This window comes from Myotis daubentonii, chromosome 3 (genome assembly GCF_963259705.1).
Source record: "Myotis daubentonii chromosome 3, mMyoDau2.1, whole genome shotgun sequence".
NCBI lineage: Eukaryota > Metazoa > Chordata > Mammalia > Chiroptera > Vespertilionidae > Myotis > Myotis daubentonii.
The window spans coordinates 140,663,928-140,691,818 of NC_081842.1; the positions used below are offsets into that span (position 1 = coordinate 140,663,928).

The window sequence follows — 27,891 nt, forward strand, 5'->3', positions numbered from 1 at the left end:
AGAATGTTATACAGACTCTCAACAGCAGACCAGAGGAGCGCAAGAATCAAGTCAAAGATTTGAAAGGCGAAGAAGCAAAAAACACTTAACCAGAAAAGCAAAATGAAAAAAGAATCCGAAAATACAAAGATAGTGTAAGGAGCCTCTGGGACAGCTTCAAGTGTACCAACATCCGAATTATAGGGGTGCCAGAAGATGAGAGAGAGCAAGATATTGAAAACCTATTTGAAGAAATAATGACAGAAAATTTCCCCCACCTGGTGAAAGAAATAGACTTATAGGTCCAAGAAGCACAGAGAACCCCCAAAAAAAGGAATCCAAAGAGGACCACACCAAGACACATCATAATTAAAATGCCAAGAGCAAAAAAAAAAAAAAAAAAAAAAAGAACACAGTGGAAGGAATACACAGCATATTAGGATAAGTCAAGTATCTGATCAGTGAATTAGAAGACAAGATAGAAAAAAATCATTCAATTAGAGAACCAAACAGAGAAAACAATTAAAAACCAGGAGGACAGTTTAAGGGAGCTGTGGGACAACATGAAACATAACAATATTCGCATCACTGGAGTGCTAGAAGGGGAAGAAAGTGAGCAAGGGATAGAGAATGTGTTTGAAGAAATAGTGGCAGAAAACTTCCCTCACCTGGTGAAGGAAAATGTCACACAAGTCCAGGAGGCACAGAGAGTCCTAAGCAAGAAGAACCCAAACAGGCCCATGCCCAGACACATCGTAATTAAAATGCCCAAAATTAAAGACAAAGAAAGAATCTTAAAGGCAACAAGAGAAAAGCAATTTATTACCTATAAAGGAGCTCCCATAGGCTGTCAGCTGATTTTTCAACAGAAATTCTACAAGCCAGAAGGGAACAGCATGAAGTATTCAAGGTAATGAAAAGCAAGGATCTGAAACCAAGATTACTATAACCAGCAGGGCCATCTTTCACAACAGATGTGAAATAAAGGGCTTCCTGGACAACAAAACAAACAAACAAACAAACACAACACAACACAACAAAACCAGCTAAAGGAGTTTATCACCACCAAACCAGCACTGCAAGAAATGCTGAAGGGACTGCTGTAATGAGAAGAAGAAATAGAGAGAGAAACATAGGCATAAAGAATTGTGCTTAAAGAAACTGGCATGAATAAGGATCAAACTAAGCTGTGGGAAATGCACCAGAGTTGGGTTCATGCCTTCATTCTGCTTTTTACAAGTTGTATGACTTGGTGAAAATCTCCAAACCTGTTTTTTTTCTAAAGTGGAGGTAAAACTTACTTCAACTGTATTATAGACTCATTACAAGTATCAAGGGGGAAAATAAATTTAGAATCATTTGAGAAGAATATAATGATATAAAGTATGAAGAAGTACGATAACACTTAAATTTGCATTAATTTAATCTGCCACCATTTGGAAATAGGTAGGATACAAATAACTACTGCCTATACACTGCTGAAGAATAATACATGATTATTTAACAAAAGAAGATACTCTATAGTTTTCGTTTGCAATAGAATATGAATTAATAAAATATTTAAGACACCAAAATTCTCAATTCATCTTGCTAGCAAATATTTTAGTGACTCTATTTGACAGGTGGCAATAGGTCATATTCATAAAGATATTTTCATTGAAGAGCAACAAATGGTGTAACCAATGTTACTATAGCTTTTGAAGGAGCTAATAACTATAATTACAGATTGTCCAAATTGCCCAGGTTTCTGTAGCATATGACTGCCATATTTTATTCTCTAATAAAACAGTGGTATGTGAGTTTTCAATTTGAAAAATTATATACAACCTTGGGCTAGTTGGAATTTTTTTTCTGATTTCATGAGTATATATTAATAATATTGGAAGATTCTGAGGTAATAATATTAGTATCTTCCAGTCTCATTAATTTACCACTATGAAACATGGTAGGGAGCCTCTAAATGACACCCACTGCACCCCACCCTTGATGATCTCTGTCTCCTGGTTCACACCCTTGTGTAATTCCTTGTGTGGGGGCTAGAGTCTAGCCACTAGACTTAACTCACTTCTAAAGAATAAAATACAGCAGAGATAGTGGCATGTCATTGAGATTAGGTTGGTTATAAAAAAAACTCTGGTTTGCATTTTGGCCACACTCTCTCTAACTCTCCTGGATTGCTCACCCTGAGGGAAGCCAGTTGTCTTGTTATGAGGCAGCTCCATGGGAAGGCCCATCTGGTAAGGAATTTAAGTCTGCTAGGAAACATGTGAGTGAGCCTGGAGCAGTCATTCTCACCTCACACCCCAGTTGAGCTTTCAGATGAGGATCTTTATGTCAGAGCCACCCAGCTAAGCTGCTCCTGCCTTTCTGATCCACAGAAACCGAGTGGTAATAAATATTTGTTGTTTCAAACCACTAAGTTTTGGGACAATATGTTGTTATACAGCAACAGAAAATGAATACAAAAGCCTTATTTATGTTCCATCCATCAAAACAAGGATTAAAATATGCAATATTTTTTAATAGTAACAAAGATTTTATTAATATCAAGTAGTATAGTACAATATCATGGAATGGGTAGAAACAGGATATTTTAAATTAGGAAATATAAAATCTCCAGAAGTTATAACCTTAGGATCTTCCATCAAAGGTAATGGTTAACCCTGGCCAGTGTGGCCAGTTGGTTGGAGAGTCTTCCCTTACACTGAAAGGTCTCAGGTTTGATTCCCGTTCAGGGCACCTGCTCAGGTTGCAGGTTCAACCCCTGGTGAAGGTGCATGCAGGAGGCAGCCAATCGATGTTTATCTATCACATCGATGTTTCTCTCTCTCTCTCTCTCTCTCTCTCTCTCTCTCTCTCTCTCTCTCTCTTTCTCTCTCCCTTCCTGTCTCTCTAAAATTGATAAAAACACATCCTAAGTTAAGGATTAAAAAAAAGTAGGGGTGCTTTTTTCTATATAGCATCTGACATATCAATGCATTATGCCTATATCAAACTGCAATGATATTGCAAACTTTCAAACTATAGGTTAAGACATTCAGAGGAAGAAAATTCATGTATATAAAAGGCTAATATGCAAAGTGTCCCCTTGGGAGTTCAACTGGGAATTCGATCACTCGCTATGACGTGTGCTGACCACCAGGGGGGTGGTGTAGAACATGGTGGGTGACCAGCGGCGGCAGCAGAGCGCTGAGGGAGCAAGGGAAGGAGGAGGCAGGGAGGTGGAGAGGCGGGGAGGTGGGGAACCTGATCGGCCTTGTTCACAGGCCAGGCCTAGGGACCCTACCCGTGCATGAATTTTGTGCACCGGGCCTCTAGTTGTAAATAACAGGATGTTAAAATGAGACTCTTGCTGGTTTAGTTTCAGCTGAGCTTCCTAAAGCTGAGGGCAATACAAAAGTGCCAAGTCACCCAGATGACTGAAGGAGGACCCTGGTCCTCTCATGCAGGACATGCTAAGAGAATCAGAAACCAGTTTGCCAGCATTAGCTGATCACCCACACTTACTAGAAGAAGGATTTTTTTTTTTTTGGTGGGGTGAGAAGAGGGGGAGTTTTCAGTGTGCTACATACTGAATGGGCTTCAAGACTTCTTCCCCGGATTCCTTGGTAGTCTGTCAGTGGGAGGTCGTTGTTCCCATTTTCTCGCACTTTTCAGCCCCGCGAGCCCTACAAGTCTCAGTTATGTGTGAGTGCATCTCCATCCATGTTGGCCAGGTTGGTGTCCAGATCGGCAATGCCTGCTGGGAGCTCTATCGCCTGGAACACGTCATCCAGCCCAATGGCTAGATGCCAAGTGACAAGACCATTGGAGGGGAAGATGACTCCTTCAACACCTTCAGTGAAACAGGCACTGGCAAGCATGTGCCCAGGGCAGTGTTTGTAGACCTGGAACCCACAGTCATGGATGAAGTTCACAGTGGTACCTACCGCCAGCTCTTCCACCCTGAGCAGCGGGTCACAGGCAAGGAAGATGCTGCCAATAACTACGATCTCCTTGCCAATGGTGGGCACTACACCATTGGCAAGGAGATCACTGACCTCAACCTGGACCGAATTTGGAAACTGGATGACCAGTGCACAGGCCTTCAGGGCTTCTTGGTTTTCCACAGCTTTGGTTGGGGGACTGGTTCTGGGTTCACTTCCCTGCTGATGGAATGTCTCTTCGTTGATTATGGCAAGAAGCGGAGTTCTCCGTTTACCCAGTCCCCCAGGTCTCCATAGCTGTAGTTGAGCCCTACAACTCCATCCTCACCACCCACACCACCCTGGAGCACTCCAATTGTGCCTTCATGGTTGACAACGAGGCCATCTATGACATCTGTCGTAGAAACCTCGATATTGAGTGCCCAACCTACACTAACCTTAACCGCCTTATTAGCCAGATTGTGTCCTCCATCACTGCATCCCTCAGGTTTGACGGAGCCCTGAATGTTGATCCCACTTAATTTCAGACCAACCTGGTGCCCTACACCCACATCCACTTCCCTCTGGCCACATATGCCCCTGTCATCTCTGCTGAGAAAGCCTACCATGAGCAGCTTTCTGTAGCAGAAATCACCAATGCGTGCTTTCAGCCAGCCAGCCAGATGTTGAAATGTGACTCTCACCATGGTAAATACATGGCTTGCTGCCTGCTGCCTGACGTGGTCCCCAAAGATGTTAATGCTGCCATTGCCACCATCAAAACCAAGCGCAGCATCCAGTTTGTGGATTGGTGCCCCACTGGCTTCAAAGTTGGCATTAATTACCAGCCTCTCACTGTGTCCCTGGTGGAGACCTGGCCAAAGTACAGCAAACTGTGTGCATGCTGAGCAACACCGCAGCTATTGCTGAGGCCTGGGCTCGCCTGGACCACAAGTTTGACCTGATGTATGCCAAGCATGTCTTTGTCCACTGGTACGTGGGTGAGGGCATGGAGGAAAGAGAGTTTTCTGAGGCCCGTGAGGACATCGCTGCCCTTGAGAAGGATTATGAGAATGTTGGAGCAGATAGTATGAGGGAGAGGATGAGGGTGAGGAGTACTACCCTGTTAGCTGCAATGTTACACTCCAGCATCTTGGGATTGTCTTATTTCTGTTGTTCTGTGAAGTCTATTGTGTCCTAAACTTTGCAATAAAGTTGTTTTCATTTTGAATGTCAAAAAAAAAAAAAGAATGGGCTTCAAGTCAAGGAAAGGAAGGTTGAAGAGAACCACTTGCAGAGCTTGGGCTGGACTTTGGGGTCGCAGATACTAATGTCTGACTCTTGCCAGGGGACATCTGGAGGAGAGAGAACATGGCTGGAGCTCTTGTCTTGCCGTGGAGTGAAGACAGGGTGCCTTGAGGGGCAGCTACATTTCCACTGCATTATTCTGGGAACTGGATTTGAAGGCAGCTGCCTAGAGGGACAACATGACTCAGACACAGGGTATAGACACCAGAGGCCTGGGGTTCATGAGCAACCAAGCAGGGGCACATTATCTACCTCAAGGAGTAGGTGGGCAGATCTTTGAAGAGTCTGCAAAAGCTCACAGTGAGAGAAAGCACCTGCCACCCAGAGTGAGGGTGTGTCCTCATCCTTAATCTCTTCTTAACGCCCAACACTGCAGATGTTATAAACAGCAGGTCATAACTGGGGAAGCAGAGGGAACAGGGAAAGAGATTAGGAATAAATTATACCCTCCATCCTGTCTCCTGGCAGGGGCTACATCCAAACTAGAGAAGGGAAGTCTTAATTGAATAAAATCTAAAGTCCTGATTTTATACTGCACTAGATGAGAATTATATAGTTATTCAGCCGACTTTATTTTTCAATGCAAAACAAGGGGCTTTTCATTTATTTTCTAAGGATGCCTGGGAACGCCGTGGAGCATGTCCATGGTTCCTTCCCCGGGCAAGGAAAAAGTGAGACTGGGGAGTGATGTGAATAGGCAGAGGAAGAAAAAATAAAGTTATTTTTATGTTTATACTCCACCAAGCCCAGCTCACTCAACAAAATAACTAAGAGTGTTTCTGGAAAAAGGAAGGGAGGGCCCTGTTGCCAGGAACCTGCATCTCGTTACAAAGGATACACGGATCACTAAAGATAAGAGTTTCCTAGTGAAGCCTTTTTGGTTGGGCATCGTCCCATGCACCTAGAGCTCAATGGTTGAATTCCTGGTCAGGGCACATGCCCGGGTGGCAGGCTCGATCCCCAGTAGGGCGCGTGCAGAAGGCAGCCAATCGATGTTTCTCTCTCCTTCTCCCTTTCTCTCTTTCTCTCTCTCTCTCTCTCTCTCTCTCTCTCTCTCTCTCTCTCTCTCTCTCCAATAAAAACATTATTTTTTTAAAAAAAGAAGAAACTTTATTTTCCCAGATATCATGTTTATGCAACATGTATTGCTAGAAATTTAAGCTTTAGATGATAATCTAAGATTTAATGTTAAATCACTGCTTAAATATTTTCATGTCCTGGACCTTATTCTTACTCCAGAGTGTAGCCTGTATGGTATGGCTCTGATTAGTACCTAATCCTCACTTTTTGCCCCCTCCAACCCTGTTGTCTAAGATCTAGCCAGTTTAGTCTGTCTCAATTCTTTGCAAGCACTCCCTTTTACTCTTTCTTGTCCTCCCTTTTTCTCTCAGTCTCGCTCACTCCTTAGGGCATTGGGGCATTTCCCTCCTACCTATTCTTCATGTCTTACCTTGCCCCACCCTCACCAAATTAGGCGCCCTGCCTTTGTGGTGGCAATTACTCTGAGGTTACTCTTGTCTCCTGTCTCTTATCCCTCTGAATTACAATTGCCTGCTTTCTTTTCTTTTTCTTTTTCTTTTTTTAATCCTCACTGGAGGATTTGTTCATTGATTCTGAAGAGGAGGAGAGAGAGAAAGAGGGAGAGGGAGACATAGATGTGATAGAAAAACATAGATTGGTTGCTTCTCCTATTCACCTCAACTGGAAATTGAACCCACAACCTTTTGGTGTATGGCACAATGCTCCAACCAACTGAGCCACACCAGGCCAGGACACCTGCTTTCTTGTATGTATCTTTTTCTAAACTATAAGCTCCTTGAAGGCAGGAATTATGTCTTATTCATTGCTGCATTGTGTCTGATACATAGTAGATATACAGTAAATAAATAAATGTGCACCATTTTATTGGATAGGTGTAAGCAGAAAGCAACGTTTTCTTTTTTTTAAAATTCCATTCCATTTAAAGTTGACTGTTGAACCATCCCTAAGTGAAATTTCCAGTAAATGATAGACTTTGTCCTGTCATTTGTTTGAATAATAAGAAGTCCACAGGTCACTGGCCTAGAAGCCAATCCAATTGAAGAACCATACAACTCCTGTCTTATACAATATAATATCACAACTCTAAAATCATCTAAGGTTAAAATTTCTCCCATTTTCCACTGAGGTCACCTTGGCCTAGAGTGGAAATCTAAAGGCTTGGTTGGCTAACTTGCTTTCTCCCTTACTAAAGAGATCATGTGACTGAATGTGCTTCCATTCCATCTCCCCTTCCCCCCTCCTCGTGCTTCCCTCCCCCAAGATCAGGTCCAGACCTAGGAGAATAGTGCAAGAGGCCATGGTTTTACTTGGCTGCTTAAATTGCATCTGGCATTGGCATCTAAGGTTGCAGTTGTGAGCACTTTTCCGGATTCCTGTGAGATTTCCCTACTAACATATATTAGTTATCTATTGCTGCATAACAAATTACTTCAAAACTTAGTAGCTTAAAACTATAAACATTTATTATCTCACACAGTTGCTGCTTAACTGATTGCTTCTGACTCAGGATCTCTTAATGAAATTGCAGTCAATTGTTGGTAGGGACTGTAGTCATCTGAAGGCTAGTCTGGGGCTGGAGGATCAGCTTCTAAGAGGGTTCCCTCACATGCCTGGCAAGTCAGTTCTAGTTTTTGTCACAACTTAGTTCCTCACTACTTGGACCTTTCTATATGGTTGTTTCCCCCAGTGAGTGATCCAAGAGAATGAGGAAGCCGTAGTGCCTTTTATAACCTGGTCTTAGAAGTCACACACTACCACTTAAATTCATCATTGTCTTTGTCAGATCAAGCTGTCATAACAAAATACCATAGACTAACTGGCTTAAACAAGACAAATTTATTTCTCACAGTTTTAGATGCTGGAAAGTATAAGATCTGGGTGCCAGCATGGTCATTTTATAGTGAAAGCTCTCTTCCTAGGTTATAAATGGCTGCCTTCTCCTTCATGGCAGAGAAAGTGTCCTCTCACAGCAGAGAGAGAGAGCAAGCTCTCTGGTATATTTTCTTATATGAGCGTGAATCCCATCATGAGGGTCAATCTACATGACTTCATCTGAACCTAATTAACTCCCACAGGCCCCATCTCCAAATACTGTCACATTACGAATTAGAACTTCAGCATATGAATTTGGGGGAGGTACAATCAGTCGATAGTAGTCACACAAAACAACGATATAATATGGGAGAGGACTGCATGGGAGTATAAACACCAGGCGGTAGAGATCACCGGGGGCTATCTTGGAGGCTGGCTACCACACAGGCAAGTCCTTTCCTTCTGCTGGCCCCTATGGTGCCCAGCTCAGTCCCTGGGCTTCCCAATCTCTGCTGGAGGCTCTCTGACCTTCCAAGTGGCCTCCTGGTGAGATTTATTACTGCAGGCTGGCCCCGTTCTACATACAGGTCTCCATATAGTCCCTGGGAAATATGCATCTTTGCCCTGCAGTGGTTAGAAGTGCAGTGCCCTCCTCCTGGTTCTGACAACATTAGCCAGACTTGCCTTTAGCTTTCTCAGCTGTGCTTTAGAAACCAATCTCTCTGATCTCTAACTCCAAAGGAAGTTGTCAAGTTCTTTGAGTATTCCTCTTGAATTCCCATTCTCCCTTAGTTTAAGGTAAGTCCTCCAGTGTGGAGAGGATATTGGAACTTTGCTGTACACCGAAAATTTCTCCAAAATATTCCACTTTCCTCCAGCCTCTTCTATCATGATTTTTGTGTAACCTCAGTATGACTAATACCCTGGGTATGACTAATACCAGTCTTTTAATCTCTCCACATACCCTGCAGAGGTGGTTTTGGTAGATGCTTTTGGTGTCCTGTCCCTGGGCCCTCATGGTTGCCCACCATGGTTTCCTTCTGTTAGTGCCTTTGACTGCCTGGAGGAGCATGCTCAGCCTTGGGAACAAGGAAAGTCAAAATGCCTGCAAGTTACCATCCTCTGGAGTGGCCATCAAGGGATGACAAGTTGGAGTTAGAGATTATATTTATTACCCAGTTTCTGTAGATGGGACAACTCTGAGGTATATTCTATACTGTCTCCCAGAAGTCCCCACTGGGATTGATCTGTAACTGAGGACAGTGGTAACCTGCCTATTAATGCACCCTAAAATGGCTTCCTACCCTTTTCAGATCCATTTTCCCTCATCTCCTACAGGTGCTTCCTGAAATCACTTCTCAAGTAAACTATAGTCTTAGGGTCTGCAACAGGAAGAACCCATCTTGATGTGTGTGTGACCTGTGAAGAGCCTTATTTCTGGCTTAATTCTCTGTTGTTGGCATCTTGAAATTATTGATAATTTTCATTTTTGACTGGACCCTGTAAATTATGTAGTCAATCTTGAACCCAACTTGAGACAGTGGTCTGGCACCTCCATTTAGAGTTGGGGGACTTGATATCTATTGTATTATTTCTAGCCTTTGGGATTATAGTTCATTATCCTATTATAAATACATGACCGAGAATTCAGAGAATAACTGGGTTTTACTCTTTTGTAAGGAACTACATTAGATTTTGTTCTATGTGATTTTCATTGGTTATCACATAGCTTGGATTGTGATTATTTTTTAAAGTTCAAAAGGAAGTTTATTATATTTGTAATGTGCTCTCATTAGTACTCCACCAAGCCTGTGTTCATTATCGCAATTCCACAGACCTTTTTTTTTTCAATCCCATACTTTTATTTCCATGACTTCTTATCACTTTTCTCAGACTTTTCAATTAATCCCTAAATCTGGAAATAGTCAGTTGGCTCATATTTCGGTTTCTCATAATATTTGTATTAATATAGGCCTAAATCCACAAAAATCTGTTCTCATGAGGAAGTGATTAAAAGAAATATGGAAGAATGTTTCTGTGGAGCTGGGCCTGCTCTGAAAGACAAATTATGTAGCTTAAAGTTCAGACTTAGATAAAAAGAGGGAATCCTTCTCGTTTGTTATTGGTTGGCCACACCGTGGTATTTCATACCTCAATGGAGCTGTTTTGAATTAAAGGGGATCTCCTCTGTCAGAGAGCCAATACACCTATTCAAGAAATCTTTCTACCTTCCAGACGTTACATCAACATATAGTTTTACTCTTTTTTCTCTCACCCCATAATAATCAAATAAGATAGTTTCAGCCTTTTCAACTAAAAATATCCTCTCAATAGAATGGCTAAATATCAAGAAATTATTGAATGCATGTGGAAAGTGGAACTTTAGCTCTCTAAACTTTAAGTGAAAAAGACAAGATTTCTGCATGGAAGGGAGAGTGGACCAGATGACCCTTAGCTTCCTTTTAACTCTAAAATTCCAGTTTTTGTTCTAGGTAGTGAATTAATTGTTGTAATAAATGAATCCTATTTTATTCACACTTGACTTCGTTGTGTAATCATAACTTAATGGCAAAGCATATGGGTAAGTATAAGAAGAATAATTAATATTCATGGAGTATTTAATATATGCCAGTCATCCACCACCAACATTTTTCTAGCATAAAGGGAATGCTAATGCTCCCACGCTACATTAGAGGAAAGTGAAGCTCAGAAAGTTTAAATAACTTACCACTGAGTGGTGTCTAGATCCAAGTGTCCATGCTTGTATGCACTGGGTTATATCACTTGCTTTTGGAAGAAGAAATAATTTTAAGTAAATTATTTTAAAGCCTCGTTACAATAATCTTCCCACAGTTTGATTTCCTAGGAGTCCAGTCTAGTTTCCATTGGGTCTTACGTTTCTACAATTTTAGAGTTAATATTCTAGTTAGGAAAAGTACAAATAGCAATAGCCAAAAGGCCTTTGGGAAAATAATGTCTTTGGGAAAAATCTGCAGAAAGACAACATGCTGCTTCAGCCATATGGAAATGGTTGGTGGAGGTCTCTGTGTTAGATGCAGCTTTATTCTTTTGGCCTGAACACCACCATGTTATTTCTTCCCTCCTTGCCTTTGCTCAGGCTCTCTATTCTACCAGCCCACTTTATCTGGTCACTCCTACTCACCCCTCCAAGCCTTGTGTGGACATAATTTCCAGGAAGCTTACCCTTCCCTTTCCCCACTGCTCAGTCCTGAATTGAATCACTATGATTAACCATTGCTCCACAGTGCTCCCCAAGCTCATGGTGCATATCTATGACTAGTGATCTGCTTCCCCCACTGGATCGCAACAGGTGTGACACCTTATTTTTCTTTACCCTTTACACATAGTTGCAGCTTCTTACTAAACCTTTGTGGAATGACTATATGAATGGCTCGCTACCTGATAGAACACACGATCTTCCAAGAACCTTGACTACCAGAGCTTCTCGCAGAGGTGCAGTATGTAAAGGAAGAGGCATTGACTGCACAAAGAGCTCAGAAAGTAGAACTCCTCCTTGGGGATGAAAACAGCAGCTGCTCCAAACCCAACTGTGATCTGAAAGGGAACATTTGCTATCAAACCACACCCTTGGACTTGGCAAGGTCTTCCTTATTTGAGGGTGTGTAGCTCCCTTTTGTCAGATGTCGCAGCCTATAAAGAGGAGTTATTTGTTTCTATTTTAAATGAGGAAAGAAGGGCCCTGGGGGTCTCTTAGCCTCTTATTGAATGAAAGGCCTTCATTACAGATATAATGGAATCTTGGAATAATAGACCTAAATGTATACAGGCCTAAAAGTAGATATGAGACCGCCCCTCAACTTTTATCAGTTCATTATCCTCTAGACTTTACTGACAGCTGCCAAAGTGGACAGATTCTGGGTGTTGACATAGAAATGGATTTTCTATTCAAACTGGATTCAAGTTGGAGTTCTTTTTTAAAAAATTTATTTTTGTTGATTTCAGAGAGGAAAGGAGAGGGAGAGAGAGAAAGAAACATCAATGATGAGAGAGAATCATTGATTGACTGCCTTCTGCATGCCCCACACTGGGAATGGTCATGTAGGATGATGGCCATTGGGGATGGAGCCCCACACTGGGGATGGAGCCCGGGCATATGTTCTGACCGGGAATCGAACCATGACCTCCTGGTTCATAAGTCGATGCTCAACCACTGAGCCATGCCGGCCAGGTGGGGAACATTTTTTTCAACCTATTGAGATTTTGCTTCCCAGCAATTGTCATCCATTTGGCTCAGATAAACTAAAAAATTTGGACATTTTTCATGTTGGCACAAGGTACTTAAAGGAGGTTATTAATAAATATTTCCACCTTTGCCTCCATACATGTTTAGCTCAAGTTCATTTACTTGGCAGCTTATCTCCAGAAACCGTCCTCTGAAGATTGCTTCTCCATCCGCAATGATTTAAGAATAGCCTTAGATCAGTGATGGCGAACCTTTTGAGCTCGGCATGTCAGCATTTTGAAAAACCCCAACTTAACTCTGGTGCCGTGTCACATATAGAAATTTTTTGATCTTTGCAACCATAGTAAAACAAAGACTTATATTTTTGATATTTATTTTATATATTTAAATGCCATTTAACAAAGAAAAATCAACCAAAACAATGAGTTCACGTGTCACATGTCATAGGTTCGCCATCATTGGCCTTAGATCCTTGTTAAAAGGCAGCCTCCTGGCCTCAACCCCAGAGGTTCTAGTGTTCTGGGTTTGGGGTACTGCCCAGGAAGTTCCATTTTTAACACTTGTCCCAGGTAATTCGGAGTCACTTCCGGACACATGATGAAAACTCCAAAGTCTTTCATTACCTTAGAGTTAGACTAAGACTACTTTCCTTTAATTAGTAACAGGCCAAAGAAAAACTCCTTTAAAACATTTAATTGCATACTCTCACCTGGGAGGTGCTTAGAAAAACAAACAGTAAACTGAGGAGGTGGTGGAGGTGATGGTGGAGAGTGGGGAAAGCTGGTGTTTTTCATTGGCCTACAGAGCATACTCACTGGGGAGTGGTGAAGGGAAAAAAATAGCAGATGGTGCGTATCGGAAGTGGGGATGCCGGAGGACAAACTGATGGAGCTAGAGAGATTCCAGCTTATATCACGTCAGCACTTGGAAGTATCTTTATTATCTTACTTTATTATCTTACTTTAAGGCTTCTAAATTCCCTCCACATTAGACCCATTCAAACTGAAGCATCAGTACTGAAATATACCCTAAGCCAAATATAAGAGACTTTGCTATTACCAATGGTTTTGGATTGCCCAGTCCCTGCAACTTCCTTAGAAGGGAAAAGTGAGAGGTGAGTAGCCATCTGCTCAACCTGCCTCTTGCAAAATCTCCACTGAGGCCTGAAGGAGATAGAGCCTCAGACTGCCTCACCTTCCCAGGCACTCAGCAGGGCATTTTGCCAAAGAACACCTGGCAGGGGCTCCCTGAAAAGGCTGATAACAAATTAGGTGTGAGCTATTCCTGGAATTTCTCTCCGAATTCTTATTTTCCACCCTTCCCTCTCTTTTTGAACATCATTGGAATTTGGAATTCATTGCTCTTTAAAGAAATGCAATACCTTGCTTTCAGGGTTCTGCTACCCTATACAGCATTCTTAATTTTTGTTCTGCCACCACCTATTCACTGGTATAGAAGGCAAGTGGCTTCCTCAGCTCTGCATCTATTCAACAAAACTTCTTTTTAGTTGTGCATGCTCAGTAAAAAAAAGAAGCCATTTCTTCCCACACATAATATACACACAATATCAAATTTACTATCTTAACCATTTTTAAGAGTACAATTCAGAAGTATTAAGTTATTCATTGATATGTAATAAATTTCCAGAACTCCTTTCATCTTGCAAAACTGAAACTCAGTACCATTAAATAACGACTCCTCATTACCCGCTCCCCCCAGACCCTGACAACCAACCTCCATTCTACTGTCTCTATAAATTTGACTGCTCTAGGTACTTGATGATGGTCATATAGAATTGTACAGTATTTGTCTTTTTGTGACTGGCTTATTTTACTTAGCATAATGTCCTCAAGTTTCATCCATGTTGTAGCATGTGCTAGAATTTTCTTTCTTGTTAAGGCTGAATCACATTCCATTGTATGTAGAGACCACATTATATTTATCCATCCATCTGTCATTGGACATTTGACTTGCTTCCACAACTTGGTTAGCTATAATAATAAAAGCATAATATGCTAATTAGACCAGACAACCAAACAACCTTCCGGATGAAGCTGAGGCTGTGAGGATTGAGTCCCTTGCACAAATTTCGTGCACCAGGCCTCTAGGTGTAAATAATGCTGCTATGCACATTGGTGGACAAATATCTCTTCAAGACACTGCTTTCAATTCTTTAAGGTATCTACCCAGAAGTGGGATTGCTGATTTTTTGGTTGTCCATAGGTTGCCTATCCAATAGTCATTTTTCTCTCATCCTCCTGGCTATCATACCTCTGATATCATTTCTCCCTGCTGTGGTTCAGGGATAAGTCCTGATTAATATAACTGAGTGGTTCTTAATCCTGACTGCATATTAGAGTCACTGAGGGTGGCTTTAAAAAGTACACATCCCAGGCCCCTCCTCCCCAAACAAATTAAAAATCAGAATGTCTGCAGGTGGTCCTTGTCATTGTTATTTTTTAGAAGTCTCCTATATAGCCCTAGATAGTCAAATATGCTGCCAGGAGTATGAACCACAGCTCAAAATCAACCATTCTGGTCCCATTCCTCTGGCCCAGCACCGGGGTGGGAGGCATGGCCTGAGGTCTCCTGTCAAGCCCCGCTGGGCAAGGGTGCAGCCTCAGGTCCCCTGGCCTGGAGCTGGGGTGGGGGGCACGGCCTCAGGTCCCCTGGCCTGGTGCTGGGGTGGGGGCTGTGGCCTGAGGTCCCCCGTCAAGCCCCACAGGGCGGGGGGCGCAGCCTCAGGTCCTCTGCCCTGGCCCAACACCATGCAGCCTCAGGCCCCTCCTGATTGCTCATTAAGGCTCGTTATGGGAATTCGGCCTCCACTGAGGGTGCAGCCATCTTGTGTTATGGAAACTCCACCTCCACTGTGGGCGCAACCATCTTTGTGATGGTGTGATGGTCAATTTGCATATTCCCTCTTTATTAGATAGGATAATTGCCCTTCTAATTTAAGCTATTTTGAGTTGGGTTTCCTATAACTTGCAGCTGAAAGTATCCAAGTATTACACTCACTATGTGCTGGGAATTCAGGAAGACATAGGGCTATCCCTTATAAAGTATCTGTTATGATAGAAGAAAGGAACAGAGACATTGTCTTAAACCCTGGATTCTCACACTGAAAGCCTGAAGCTCTATTGACCAAGGTTTTTTTTAAGGCTTTATTTGGAACCCAGGTAAGACAGGAAACCAGGAGGTTGGACTTGCTGTGTAGTCAAAGCCAGATCAAAACTGGAGGCATTCTGAACCTAAATCCTATCTCTGCCTCAACTTGCCCTGTGGTCCAGGCCAAGTCCTTAAATCTGGGTCAGTTATAGAGTTTGGATGCAACTTGCAAAGGGAAAGAAGTTGTGTACTTATGAACATTCTGAGTTCAAACCACATACATCTTCAGAGATCAAATTTAACACCTGGGTATGATAGCTGAGCCCAAACAAGTAACTTACTTAAATTTTAAGGAATGGTCAGGTAAGTCAAACTCATCAGGTTCATGATTCTTGGGTTTATTGCAGGAGTACCCTTCTTTGGCATCTTCTTTCCTGGATCTAGGTGTTATCAGATCAGACCTCCTTTCTGCTGCAGGTTCCTTCAATTGTACCTGTGAGGGTGACGAGGCTGGGTGAGGTAGTACATGGGATATTCTGCTGGCTGGTCACAGCTTTCTGCCTATGTACCAAATCCCAAAGTACACTGAAATGTTTAAAAATAACAAATGATTAGCTGCTAGCTAACAGTAGGATGTGAAAAGAATCAGCCGTATGAAGTTTGGTTCAATATAAAATAGTGAAAGGGTATGTATGACTCTAGGAAAGCCATTAAAGTGAAAAATACTAAAAACACACCTACCAACAACTTTTCTTGTAGATAGCATCAAAATTTGAAATGAACATTGATGAGTGTAAAGTGTGTCCAGATCCCCTCCTGTCCATAATGCACAACTGGCCTTTGAACTGTTTGTGTGGCTTTGTTGGTCTCTGTAGTGAAGTCAAAGGCCTGATTAGTATTCCTGAAACTCCTCAGATGAGAGACGTGCATAAAATGCATCTCTGTTCCAGAATGAATGTGAAAAATGTTAGGGAATGTTAGGGAAAAAATGTTAGGGAAAAACTGTAGGAAGGAGAAAAGTCAGGGGTGTTCATTTAATTGGATCAGCGTTAATGTTGTGGCCAGCACGGTTTTGCCGGTGGAAGAAACACAGTGATACTCCCAATTCTGCCATTAGGTCTGTGAAAATAAGGGGATTTTGAGTGTGAAACTACAAAGGAAGATACATCCTACCCATGTGTAAGATGTATTCAAAATCACTGCGAGAAATCTGAAGACACAGCAAGGCAAATGTAGAAAACACGGAAGAACATTTTAGAAAGATAGAAGACATCACCATACTCACTGACAGCTGCTGCACATCTCACTAGGGAAGGCTGATTTTCCTCGTCAACATGCAAATGCCAACCTGGACAGACTGCCAGCTTGTCAGGAGAGAAGAGGCCACTGGCTGAGCTGGGAACGGACTTGCTTGTGATACTGGAAGTTAGGCGAGAGGCTTCTGGAGCCTGAGTAGGTTGCAGAAGTGTCCTGCTGCTGGGCATGTGCCTGGAAGAATGAGTAGACTCAACAAGAGGAGCTGTGGCTCTCACAGCACCGCTGGGCAAGTTCTTGAAGGCATCTCTCTGTATGTGCTGCTCTTCCCCAAAGCCCACGTTGGGGCATGGGAATATTGAGAAACAAGTCAAAGCTGATCCTGCCCTCAGAGTGAGCCCACGCTGGCCAGCCTTCCTTAAATCTACCAGAGACATTGCCCCACCTTCTCCTTACTTCCAAAATAAAAGGCCACACATAAAGAGACTGAGAAAGAACATCACAACCAGAAAAGCAACCAAATATAGAAACTTGGAGAAATAGAAGGATGGGAGGGAATATGAGAATTGATGGTAAGAATTTAAAAATGAAGACCCAGCCCTAGCCGGGGTTGTTCAGTGGTTAGAAAGTTGGCCTGCGGGTTGAAGGGTCACGGGAGGGAACCAATCCATGTGTCTCTCTCACATTGATGTTTCTCTCTCTCTGTCTCTTCCCCTCCCTTCCACTCTCTCTGAAAATAAATAGGGGAAAAATATCCTTGGGTAAGGATAAATAAATAAATAAATAAATAAATAAATAAATAAGAAGACCCAAAAGAAGGACAGCCAAGAAAAGGGCATAATTAAATCACTGAGAAAAATGACTCTTGAAAAAAATGTCAAAAGTAAGACCTCCCATCAGCATACCCCAGATCACTAGATCTGGAGTGAAATAAGCTTTGAAAACATTGTATCCCATATCTAGCAATTTGTAAGGCAAAATAACGTATTAATGGCTCTGAGAAAGGGTCCCGGGTTTGATTCCAGTCAAGGGCATGTACTTTGGTTGCGGGCACATCCCCAGTGGGGGGTGTGCAGGAGGCAGCTGATAGATGTTTCTCTCTCATTGATGTTTCTAACTCTCTATCTCTCTCCCTTCCTCTCTGTAAAAAATCAATAAAATATATTTTTTAAAAAGAAATCCATTTCATTCATAAATATATTTAAATATAGATCCTCTTTTTCCACATTACCCCATTCTAGTAACATCCTGCAGGGCCAGAGTTCTACACATTGGCTATATGCTGCTATAGTGTGTTAAGTAAATGGAGCAGCCATGAGAAATTGTTTACTTACAGGAGGAAGCATGATACAATGGGAAAACCAAACTAGGTTAGGAGTCAGGAGAGCTGACATCAGCTGCTGACTCTCTTCAATTCTGCATATCTATGTAGAAAAAAATGCTATGTGTAGCTTATATTGCTGAAAATCCAAAAATCATAGAGAATTCAAATGGCAGCATGAGTTTAGAATTCTGTTTTTCCTCCTAAGAAGATTAATCACTGTCCCAGTTACTTAGCCTCTCCAGGCTGCAATGTACTCAGTTAGAAAATAAAGGAGCTAGACATCAAGACCTCTATGATCCTGCCAAACTTTAAAACCTTATATAACAAAGGAGCTCTGCTAATCCAAAACCATCCTTTCAACTCTTAAACCATTTGTTTAAAAAAAAGTCAAACAGCCCTGGCCAGTGTGGCGCAGTCAGTTGAGTGTCATCCCGTTCACTGAAAGGTTGCTGATCACGGGTCAGGGCACATGCCTAGGTTGTGGGTTTGACTCTGTGTCTGGGTGCATGTGGGAGGCAAACGATCCATGTGATTTTCTCCCTCTTCCTTCCTCTCTCTCTAAAAATCAATAAAAACATATTTTTAAAAATCAAACTTTTTAGCAGTTTGACATCCCTCAAAAGTCAATGGAACCAAATGATTTTCTTCTATTGCAGAACTCTGAGCACAGATTGAAAACCGGCATTATGCTGCCTTGACATATGGTATAAAGTGAAATCCTTATAATATGTTATGTTTTTCTAGAAGTTTCTCTCTTGAACTCTCTTAAGGCTCCTTTAGGTGAAAGTCACAGACACCCAACTCAAACTTATTTTAGAATAAAAGAGATAACTAGGACATCCAGGGTTGAATCCTGCTTTGGGAACAGACAATTTGGGGGACCCAGACAACATTAAAGTCTTACTTAGTGTCTCAATTCTGCTTTCTTTGCTATGGGCTCTGTTGTCAGGCAGGCTGTCTCCACCTGGGAACAAAGATGGCTTCCTGTATGTCTCAGCTCCTGGTTCTCACCTTGTTGCTTACAGAGATACTAGAGGTCCAGTGCATGAAATTCATACACTCTTCGGGGCGGGGGTCCCTCAGCCTGGCCTGCACCCTCTGATGGCTTAGGCCTGCTCCCCATCAGTCAGACATCCTTAGCGCTGCTGTGGAGGCGGGAGAGGCTCCCACCACCGCCGCTGTGCTCGCCAGCCATGAGCCTGGCTTCTGACTGAGCGATGCTCCCTTGCGGGAACACTCTGACCACCAGGGGGCAGCTCCTGCATTGAGCGCCTGCCCCCTGGTGGTCAGTGTGTGTTATAGTGCCCAGTTGTTCCACCGTTCGGTCGATTTGCATATTAGCCTTTTTTATTATTATTATTTTTTTTTTATTGCTTAAAGTATTACAAAGGGTATTACATATGTATCCATTTTATCCCCCCGCCCTAGACAGTCCCCTAGCCTCCCCTATCCCCCAGTGTCTTATGTCCATTGGTTATGCTTATATGCATGCATACAAGTCCTTTAGTTGATCTCTTACCCCCCTACCTCCTGCCCCCCAACCCTCCCCGGCCTTCCCGCTGCAGTTTGACAATCTGTTTGAGGCAGCTCTGCCTCTGTATCTATTATTGTTCAAAAGTTTATAATGGTCTCTATTGTCCATGAATGAGTGAGGTCATGTGGTATTTTTCCTTTATTGACTGGCTTATTTCACTTAGCATAATGCTCTCCAGTTCCATCCATGACGTTGCAAATGGTAAGAGTTCCTTCCTTTTTACAGCAGCATAGTATTCCATTGTGTAGATGTACCACAGTTTTCTAATCCATTCATCTACTGATGGGCACTTAGGCTGTTTCCAGATCTTAGCTATGGTGCATTGTGCTGCTATGAACATAGGGGTGCATATATCCTTTCTGATTGGTGTTTCTGGTTTCTTGGGATATATTCCTAGAAGTGGGATCACAGGGTCAAATGGGAGTTCCATTTTCAGTTTTTTAAGGAAACTCCATACTGTCTTCCATAGTGGCTGCACCAGTCTGCATTCCCACCAGCAGTGCACAAGTGTTCCTTTTTCTCCACATCCTCTCCAGCACTTGTCGTTTGTTGATTTGTTGATGATAGCCAGTCTGACAGGTGTGAGATGGTACCTCATTGCTGTTTTGATTTGCATCTCTCGGATGATTAGTGACTTTGAGCATGTTTTCATATGTCTCTTGGCTTTCTGGATGTCCTCTTTTGAAAGGTGTCTATTTAGGTCCTTTGCCCATTTTTTGATTGGATTGTTTATCTTTCTTTTGTTAAGTTGTATGAGTTCCCTATAAATTTTGGAGATTAGGCCCTTATCAGATATGTCATTGGCAAATATGTTTTCCCACACAGTGGGTTTTCTCGTTGTTTTGTTGATGGTTTCTTTTGCTGTGCAGAAGCTTTTTATTTTGATGTAGTCCCATTTGTTCATTTTTTCTTTAGTTTCAAGTGCCCTAGGAGCTGTATCAGTGAAGAAATTGCTTCGGCATATGTCTGAGATTTTCTTGCCTTTGGATTCTTCTAGAATTTTTATGGTTTCCCGTCGTACATTTAAGTCCTTTATCCATTTTGAGTTTATTTTTGTGTATGGTGTAAGTTGGTGGTCTAGTTTCATTTTCTTGCATATATCTGTCCAATTTTCCCAACACCATTTATTGAAGAGACTATCTTGGCTCCATTGTATGATCTTGCCTCCTTTGTCAAATATTAATTGAGCATATTGGTTCGGGCCGATTTCTGGGCTCTCTATTCTATTCCATTGATCTATATGCCTATTCTTGTGCCAGTACCAGGCAGTTTTGAGAACAGTGGCTTTGTAATACAACTTGATATCTGGTATTGAGATCCCACCTACTTTGTTCTTTTTCAGGATTGCTGCAGCTATTCGGGGTCTTTTTTTATTCCAGATGAATTTTTGGAGAGTTCGTTCTAGATCTCTGAAGTATGCCGTTGGTATTTTAATGGGAAGTGCATTGAATTTATAGATTGCTTTGGGTAGTATGGACATTTTAATGATGTTGATTCTACCAATCCATGAACACGGTATGTTCTTCCATCTGTTTATGTCTTCCTCTATATCTTTTTTCAACGTCCTGTAGTTTTCTGAGTAGAGGTCTTTTTCCTCTTTAGTTAAGTTTATTCCTAGGTAGCTTAGTTTTTTCAGTGCAATGGTAAACGGGATTGTTTTTATAATCTCTCTTTCTGAAAGTTCACTATTGGTGTATAGAAATGCCTCAGATTTCTTGGGGTTAATTTTGTATCCTGCTACATTGCCAAATTCATGTATTAAGTCTAGTAGCTTTTTGATGGAATCTCTAGGGTTTTGTATGTATAATATCATGTCGTCTGCAAATAAGGACAGTTTTACTTCCTCTTTTCCAATTTGGATGCCTTTTATTTCTTCTTCTTGCCGAATTGCAATGGCTAACACTTCCAGTACTATGTTGAACAGGAGTGGTGAGAGGGGGCATCCCTGTCTTGTTCCTGTTCTTAGGGGAAATGGTGTTAGTTTTTGTCCGTTGAGTATGATGTTGGCTGTGGGCCTGTCATATATGGCTTTTATTATGTTGAGGTATGATGCTTCTACTCCCACCTTGCTGAGAGTTTTTATCAAAAATGGGTGTTGAATTTTGTCAAATGCTTTTTCTGCATCAATTGATATGACCATGTGGTTTTTTTCTTTCAATTTGTTTATGTGATGTATCACGTTTATTGATTTGCGGATATTGTACCATCCTTGCATCCCTGGGATAAATCCTACTTGGTCATGGTGTATGATCTTTCTGATGTACTGCTGGATCCGATTTGCTAAGATTTTGTTGAGGATTTTGGCGTCTATGTTCATGAGGGATATTGGCCTGTAATTCTCTTTCATTGTGTTGTCTTTACCTGGTTTTGGTATTAGGGTGATGCTGGCTTCATAGAATGAGCTTGGAAGTGTTCCTTCCTCTTGAATTTTTTGTAGTAGTCTGAGGAGGATAGGTTTTAGTTCTTCCTTGAATGTTTGGTAAAACTCCCCTGTGAAGCCGTCTGGTCCTGGGCTTTTGTTTGATGGAAGCTTTTTGATGACTGCTTCAATTTCTTCCATAGTTATTGGCCTGTTGAGATTTTTAGATTCTTCCTGATTGAGTTTTGGAATGCTGTATTTTTCTAGGAATTTGTCCATTTCCTCCAGGTTGTCTAGTTTGTTGGAGTAAAGCTGTCCATAGTATTTTTTAACAATCATTTGTATTTCTGTGGGGTCTGTTGTTATTTCGCCTCTATCGTTTCTGATTTTATTTATTTGGGTCCTCTCTCTCTGCTTCTTGGTGAGTCTGGCTAGAGGTTTATCAATCTTGTTTATCCTTTCAAAGAACCAGCTCTTGGTTTCATTGATTTTCTGTATTGTTTTTTTGGTCTCTATGTCATTTATTTCTGCTCTAATCTTTATTATCTCCTTCCTTCTGCTCACTCTGGGGTTTTCTTGTTGCTCTCTTTCTAATTCTTTGAGTTGTAGAGTTAGATGATTTACTACCATTTTTTCTTGTTTTTTGAGATAGGCCTGTAGAGCTATAAACTTCCCTCTCAGGACTGCTTTCAATGTGTCCCATAGGTTTTGGATTGTTGTGTTTTCATTGTCATTAGTTTCCAGGATGTTTTTAATTTCTTCTTTGATCTCATTGGTAACCCAATCAATATTTAATAGCATGCTATTCAGCTTCCAGGTGTTTGAGTATTTTGGGTTGTTTTTATTGTAGTTTATTTCTAATATTATGCCATCGTGGTCTGCGAAGACGCTTTTTATGATTTCAATCTTCTTGAATTTGGGGATACTTTGCTTGTGACCCAATATGTGGTCTATTTTTGAATATGTCCCATGAGCACCTGAGAAGAACGTATATTCTCTGGCTTTGGGGTGAAGTGTTCTGAAGATGTCTATTAAGTCCATCTGATCTAGTGAGTCATTTAGGATTGCTGTATCTTTGCTGATTGTTTGTCTATAGGACTTATCCAGTGCTGTCAATGGTGTATTAAAGTCCCCTACTATGATTGTATTGTTGTCGATCTCTCCTTTGATATTTTCCAGGAGTTTTTTTATGAATTTGGGTGCTCCTACATTGGGTGCATATATGTTTACCAGGGTTATATCTTCTTGTTGTATTGATCCCTTTAGTATTATGAAGTGGCCTTCCTTATCTCTTGTTAAGGCCTTCACTTTGAGGTCTATTTTGTCCGATATAAGTATTGCTACCCCAGCTTTCTTTTCCTTTCCATTTGCCTGAAAGATATTTTTCCATCCTTTCACTTTCAGTCTGTGTGAGTCCCTTCTAATGAGGTGGGTTTCTTGTAGACAGCAGATGTATGGGTCATGTTTTTTTATCCATTCAGCCACTCGATGTCTTTTGGTTGGAGCATTTAGTCCGTTTACGTTTAAAGTTATTATTGAAAGGTACTTGTTTGTAGCCATTTCTTTTTTTGTGTGTGTGTGGCTGTTTTCTTTCTGAGCTTTTTATTTCTTCTTTTTATACCAGTCCCTTTAGCATTCCTTGCATTGCTGGCTTGGTGGTGACAAACTCCCTTAGCCTTTTTTTGTCTGTGAAGCTTCTTATTTCCCCTTCAAGTTTGAATGATAGCCTTGCTGGATAGAGTATTCTTGGATTCAGTCCTTTGCTTTGCATCACTTTGTAAATTTCAGTCCATTCTTTTCTGGCCTGATGTGTTTCTGTTGAGAAATCATTTGACAGTCTAATGGGAGATCCCTTGTATGTAACTTTCCGTCTCTCTCTTGCAGCCTGTAAGATTCTCTCTTTGTCCTGAACATTTGCCATGGTGATTATGATGTGTCTTGGTGTGGGTCTTTTCGGGTTCACCTTGTTTGGGACTCTCTGGGCTTGTGTGACTTTTTTCTTCCCCACCTCAGGAAAGTTTTCTGATATTATTTCTTCGAGTAGGTTTTCTAATCCTTGTTCATCCTTCTGTTGTTCTGGTACTCCTATTATTCGTATGTTGTTTCATTTCATGTTGTCCCAAAGCTCCCTTAGGCTCTCCTCCTGTCTTTTAATTTTTTTCTCCAATTGCAGTACATTTTGGGTGTGTTTTGCTTCCTTGTCTTCTAATTCACTAATTCGGTCCTTCGCTTCTCCTAGTCTACTGTTGATACTTTCAATGGAGTTTTTCATTGCAGCTATATCACTCTTCATTTCTTCTTGGGTCTTACTTAAGTTGTTGATTTTTTCATCTGTTTCTTCTAGCTTCTTCCATATGTTATCGATTTTTTCATCTGTTTCTTCTAGCTTCTTCCATATGTTATCGAGTTTTTCATCTGTTTCTTCTTGCTTCTTGAAGAGGTTGTCGATTTTTTCCTCCATCCGGTTTATGCACTCTAGGACCCTTATTCTGAATTCTTTATCTGTCATGTTGCATGCCTCTGTATTACTTAGCTGCTTTTCTGGAGAGTCCTCCTTCTCTTTCCTTTGGGGGTTTCTTTGTCTACCCATGTTTGATCTCACTGACATATATAGACGTTGAGTTGTTCAGTGGTTGCTCCCTGGGTGGCAGTGACTCCTTGGTCTGTGGTTGCTCTTCGGGCGGTTGCGGTAGCTGCTGCTCTTCAGTTGGCAGCAGCTCCTCTGGTGGGTGCTGTTCACAGCTGTGGTGGCTCTTCTGGTTGGTGGGGCGAGGTTTCACGTACAGCTGCTGTTCCTCAGCAGAGGATGTGGTGCTCAGGTTGCTGTTGCTTGGATCTGCTGCGTTGATTTAAAGGCACAAAATACAACACAACAAGGCACCACGTACCAGGCACTATACACAAATATATTCACGATATTAATAACCCCAAATAAAGGTGACCACCTGAATTAAGAGAATTAGGGGATAAGGAAGAAGGAAGAGAAAAAGATAAAAGAAAAAAAAGAAAAGAAAAGTAGGGACCAAAAAAAGGAGTGCAAAAATGAAATCGGGAAAAAGGAGGGGGGAAAATAAAAGCGAGAAAAGAAAAGAAAAAAAAAAAAGAGCGAAAAGAGAGAATGAAGTGGAAGAGGGGAAGAGACTTTTTATATGAGGAGAATACTCCTATAGAACAGCCATTAATCCCAACAAATTCCAGCAACAGCTCCCTGGATATGAATGCAAACTAGAAACAACCAATAATATAACAATGAAAATAGAATGGAGAACACTAATCCCAAAATAAAATAAAGAGAAAATAAAATGGCACTTTAAAAAATGGTAAAATGGTAGCAGTAATAATACTGGTTAAAAAATAAGAAGGTAGTAATTAAAAGGGTAAAATCAGGTGATGGAAAAAGAAAGAAAGAAAAAAAGAACAGAAAAAAAAATAAAAAAAAAAATTTAAAAAAAAATTGATTTCTTAGTTAAAAAGTGAAAAAAGAAAAAAAAAATGCAGTAGTGAAGGTCCTTCGGTTCTTCTATTCTTCAGTGTGGCTCGCCTTAGACCTTCCAGGTATTCAGGAGAGTGTTGAGTTTCCCTGTGATATACTGTTCCTCTGTGTTGTGAACCACAGTCCTTATTTTAAAGCAGGTCGCATTTATTTCCCAGACTGCCTTATTTTGTGTTTAGCAAAGAGTCAGTTTGTGGGTCAGCCTCTGGGTGGCAGTGTTCTGGGGTTGGCCTCTGGGGCTATAGGGCCTCTCTTTCCAGTGGAAGTTCACTGCCCAGAGCTGACTGCGTAATAGTTACCGGCGCTATGTTGTTGCTGGGATTGAAAATCCCTCTATAGGCCAGACCCTGTTAACTCCCAGGGACTGATAAGGTTATTTTAATCCTTGATCTCATACAGGGTGGAATCTGGGTGTGGCTGTGCTCCTTGCCTGGGGGCCGGGGGGAGGAGCCTCACTCTCTGGAGAAGGGCCCCGCCATACTGGAGGCGGGGGTGGGGATGGGGGGGGGGGGGGTGGGAGGGTGGCTGCTAGGGCCCTACCGCCTCCCCCAAGAAGCACACGGGCCATGGGGACCTCGCAGTGGTTCTCAACCTTCTGGCCCAACCATAAAATTATTTTCGTTGCTACTTCATAACTGTAATGTTGCTACTGTTATGAATCATAATGTAAATATCTGATAGGCAGGATGGTCTTAGGCGACCCCTGTGAAAGGGTCGTTCGACCACCAAAGGGGTCTCGACCCACAGGTTGAGAACCGCTGCTAGAGTCTTTGACCTGAGGCAACCCCAGCATTTCGCAGTCCTGATCTGGAACTTCCCAGAGGGCTGCAGGGTAAGCGCTCCTCTGCTCTGCTCTCCACGCCTGTGGGTGCGGGGAGGGTGGCCTCCCCCAGCGCCGCCACCTCTACTGGTCGCTCTGCGCTGCTTGGTCACCTTAAAGCGCTGCCAGGCAGGGGCGCGGGTGGGGGAGAAGCTGTGGGTGAGCACTCGCTGGCTGTGCTGGCTGGTGGAAGAGTTTGTGGCGGCAGAAGAGTGTGCCCCACGTTCTAATCTCCAGGCTGCAACCACCCTGCACGTGGCTCCACAAGGTGTGGAGAAACCCTCGGCAGCTTATCTAAGAGGAATGAGTTCAAAAGCTCAGCTCCGATGGAACAACACTTACTCTGGAAACTTGAAGGGGCTGTCGTGGTGTGGCCTTGGTCTTCGTTTGCCCTGTCATTGTCCGTAAGCGACAGCTGGACAGAAAGGCGCTGGAAAAGGTCTGGATGCAAAGTGAATCCATATAGCTACCTTCTGCCCTTTCTATGGGTCTTAAGGGCCTACCTTAGGGAGCTAGAATGGACTGACTTGTGCCCCTGGTATTTTGGGGAGTGGGAGGAACAACAACAACAAAAAACCCACCCCTTCCATCTTCCTTGTCTAGATCATTAATGAGCAGAATAAAAAGAGGGAAGGAAGGAAGGAAGGAAGGAAGGAAGGAAGGAAGGAAGGAAGGAAGGAAGGAAGGAAGGAAGGAAGGAAGGAAGGGAGGAAGGAAGGGAGGGAGGGAGGGAGGAAGGAAGGAAGGAAGGAAGGAAGGAAGGAAGGAAGGAAGGAAGGAAGGAAGGAAGGAAGGAAGGAAGGGAAAGAAAGGAAAGAAGGAAGGAAAGAAAGAAAGAAAGAAAGAAAGAAAGAAAGAAAGAAAGAAAGAAAGAAAGAAAGAAAGAAAGAAAGAAAGAAAGAAAGTCACAGCTATGGATAAAGCAAAAGGAGCCCAACACAGTAGACCTGAGGCAAAGCTGGGACCCAGAAGTTGTATCCATGCTGGGACAATGAAGCTGAGGGTAAGAACAAGGTCAAGGCTGCCAATGTAGCTTAGATAGGAGTGAGTAACAAGGCCTATGTCTTGGGTGGCAGACCCCAGGCACCAGACAGGAAAACCTTTAACGGGAAGCCTCTTCTACTGCGCCTGCTGGGGCAGGAGCCGGCTTCAGAGAGAGCCAGCGGGAGAGCTGAGGCAGGAGCCCACTCCCCCGGAGGGAGATGCTAATGAGGTGACTGAGCTGGAAGAGAGAGCATGGAACCCAAGAGAAGGTCATATCCTGGCAGGTAGCCTTTCATTAATGGTGATTACATGAAGAGATGCTGCTAAATATTATTTATAAATTATTTGGCAACTTTCACAACAGAGACAAAATCTTATAGACACAATCTTAATTTAACACACATCCTGTCAAAAAAAACACAAAACTTAACTCAGTTATAAAATAACCTGTCAAATCAACACATCATTGAGGGTGGTTTCCACTGAAACTGGAGAAGCTCTTCTGGATTTCCTGACCAAGTGATGGGTGCCAGGAGTCAAAACTATCCTCGGGCTCCATATTTATCCTACATTGCTCTTTGAAATTAGCTAATGTTTCTGACCTCTTTAAACAATACATTCTAATCGTTAAACAGAGCTACCAGGTGAGATCTTGCAATCTCTTGAACATTGTGCCTCTCCCTGGTCCCTCGGTTAGTGTGCAGGAACTATGCCACCTGAGTTGGGTAAGGAGAGGACCATCAGT

General features: G+C 42.2%; 2 pseudogenes; both read left to right on the forward strand.

The window, feature by feature from the left end:
- Positions 1-3,642: 3,642 nt before the first annotated feature.
- LOC132230756 (tubulin alpha-1C chain-like) lies at positions 3,643-5,115 on the forward strand (annotated as a pseudogene).
- Positions 5,116-5,371: 256 nt separating this feature from the next.
- On the forward strand, positions 5,372-26,628 carry LOC132229717 (protein JTB-like; annotated as a pseudogene).
- The last annotated feature ends 1,263 nt before the right edge of the window (positions 26,629-27,891 follow it).